Source organism: Mesoplodon mirus (assembly GCF_964341445.2).
Source record: "Mesoplodon mirus genome assembly, chromosome: 3".
NCBI classification, from domain to species: domain Eukaryota; kingdom Metazoa; phylum Chordata; class Mammalia; order Artiodactyla; family Ziphiidae; genus Mesoplodon; species Mesoplodon mirus.
In genome coordinates, this window is record NC_138978.1 from 197,064,173 (window position 1) to 197,067,503 (window position 3,331).

The window sequence follows — 3,331 nt, forward strand, 5'->3', positions numbered from 1 at the left end:
AGGAGTTTCCAGTTTTGTGAGATGTTTTGTCTTCAAATGTCTTGTTTCACTGTCGACTAGATACTAAAATCTTTTTCTTTATGCATCGATGGGGCCAACGGGGGAAAGGAAGAAAACTCAATTTAGTCCAAAGTCATTACACCCAGAGACTGTCAAGACATTGAAGAGACTTTAGAAATTATTGAGTACACCACCTAATGTTGAAAATGAAGAAAGTAAATATCAGAGTAAAGAGACTTTCCAAAAACACAAATCTCATTAGTGATAAAACCGATTAATAATTCTGGAAACCAACCTCCACAAAGAGTATTTTCTTCTAGACATAAAATGGTACTTATTAGAAGCTCTTCTTAATAATTACTGTCGAAGATTTTTAAAAATCCAAAATGAGGATGACGATCTTATTTTTCTATGTGACTCTGAAGTTACCAATTGACACAACTGTCGCAACTATCAATTAGATAAACATTCTGGAATCACATCAACCAATGTTTTTCCTTGTTCTCCTTTCTGTATTTCTCTTTAGAGCCTAGAAATTATGTATGTGAAACAAAATAGCCTGTAAATAATATCTTCTTAATTTCTTAAATCTCCTCCTTCACTTTGACATATCAGGGGGAGGAATTTTAAAGGGACAAAGGAAGAGAATGAAGATCGAGGGACTCAGACCCACCCCAGTAAATGCAGAAGGTACAACCCCAGACCTGTTATATTCTCCTCTCCGGCCAGGAAATTCACCCCCAATACATGGTCCATTCCCTCCCTTTGCGACCTCCAGGACCACCCATCAAACCTCAGCCTCCTCCTTCCCTTGGGCTTCTCCAGCCTGTGGACCACCTGTGAACAGACAGCGCTTTGAGGTCCTCGGACACAGACAAAACAATCAGTTGAGGAGCTGCTTTTGCCACTTTTAAACCAACTGTATGGCATTTTCTAGGCACAAAGCAAGAATTTTAATTCCTCATCCTCTCTTCCTTGTCGTCCCCCAGAATAGAGTTGTAGGCTGTTGAAAGGAAAAGTGTGGAAGAATGAATTTGATGTGTGATAAGAAATGATCATCCAGATAAACAGGGTTTTGTTACCTTTATCTCCTTTGATACGAAGATAACTCCGTTATTCACATCTCAAATTACTCAAAGATAATATTGGATTACTTGGCTTCCTTATTGGCCAATCAACACCACATAGGTTGAGTGAGGGACCACCCTCCCCCCTCTGCCCTTGGGATTTCATCAAAGAGGCCACCCTGAAGTTTCCGGGCCGCTGTATCAGTGATGTGAAACTCATCTATCACTGACCACCGTCAACATCTCTTATCCATCCTCCCAAGATACCCGTCCCCCCAACCCTGCCTGCACTCATAGATGCTTAAGTTTCTTGACACACAAAAATACAAATAGCATAAAATATATTAATGAATCCCACAATCTTGCTGTCTTTGATCCATGTCTTAAAAGAATATAGTAATAAAACCATGATACCTTAATATAGAGAAGTTTTTTGTTTTAGACAGGATATAACAGCTATTTACTTTTATTTACCTCTTAACTTTTTTTCATTTCCTGAAGGGAACCATTTTGTTTTACTGTAAACCAGCTAAAAATTCAAGTGTGTTTAAAGCACTTGCATTTTCAGATTTAATATTAGGGGAAAAAACCTAAAACGGTCATTGGATTTCCACTGTTCTGATTGTCTTATAATTCTCCTTCTTTGTAAGAATGTACTTTTAAATATATTTTAAGAAATATCATTTTTTAAAATGACTAGAAGTATTTCAACATAAAGACTTACTTTCTAACTCAAAGCTGGATTTTTTTTTCCTTGAGTTTCAGAGAAATAATTTCCTTATGGATGTGAATTGTCTGGTTTTTATTTCTTTAAAAAATTATATATTAATGAAAGAAGAAAATGCCACTAAAATATTTTATGTAAATTTTCTGAATGTGAACTTTTGAGATTTTTTCTCAATATTTTCATGTTTAGAATATTTTTTAACTTGCAACATAAAGATTTTTTTCCCCAGAGTCAAGATATTGACTAAGATATAATTATGGCACTAGAATACAGTTTCTTTAGAATTAATTCCTGGAGGGTTAAGAAATTTCCCTCCCATCCCCACCCAAGAATAGTGCTCTTCAAATCTTTTACAAATATGCCCTGCATATAAATATAACCTTTAAGATAATATAAGTAGTAAAAAGATAAAAGTTATATGAAGTCTCCAGTTTTTTAATCAATATACTGAAGCTATAGTATGTTTACAGACTGCTTTTCACTTTAGGGAGACCCAGAAGAGAATCCGTATCTATTGTCAGGGAAATAGACAAAACAACAAGAGTTTCAGCTACTGGGCACCAACTAGAAAATAATGGGGAAACTTTTATGCAGCTAAAAACCTTCTGGGACTACTTGCTTTTAATGGACAGTAACCGTTTTGAAACACAATCTTTACAGGTTCTATACGGAGGTCATTTAATTTTTGGAAGTTTACTTGAGTTTTTTTTCATTCACAGTGTCCAATCATAATCACTAATTCATTCATTCAATCAGCAAAATTTTTTTTTAGCATCTACTATGGGCCAGGTGCAGAATATATAGAAAGAAAAATTACAGCCTCTGGCCTCCCTGAGTTTATAGTTAAGAGATGACACAGAGTGGAAATCAATGATCTGTGCATGTCAGATAAAGGTTATAATGTGGGCACATTCCATGTGAAATAGACACGGGGGTCGGTACCTAAGAAATGAGCACCTGGGTGTCACATGGTCTGCTTAGCATCAGGATTACAAAGATGAAGAAGAAAACAAAAGCCTACCATGATGTGACAACTGCCGTAGCAAAGAAGTGCAGAGATGCCTTATCAACACAGAGAAGGAGGCCTGGCTCAAAGGAGGGGAGATACATTAAGACATTGCCAGGACATTCAAATATACCTTAAGTATCAATACTTGCATTTACAGATTTAATATTTGGGGAACAAACTTAAGGAACGAGTTGAATTTCCACTGCTTTAATTCTCTCACAATTTGCCTTCTTCATAAGCATACACTTTGTTTAAAGCAGGATGCCTAGAAAACAGAAGGTCTTCTGGCTTGGGAGAGGGGAGAGCCACATCTGGGAAGTGAAAGGTTTTGCGTGGCTGGAAGGCAAGGGATCCCTGATGGAAAATCAGACCTGGGAAGGAAGTTGGAGCTAAGTCCCAGCTTTGAACGCCAACCTGAGTAATTCGGATTCCATCCCACAGACCATGGGAGCCACTGAAGGTTTTAGGAGGAAGAGAGATGTGATCAGGTTTGCATTTTTAGAAAGATCACCCAGCAGTTGCGAGGGG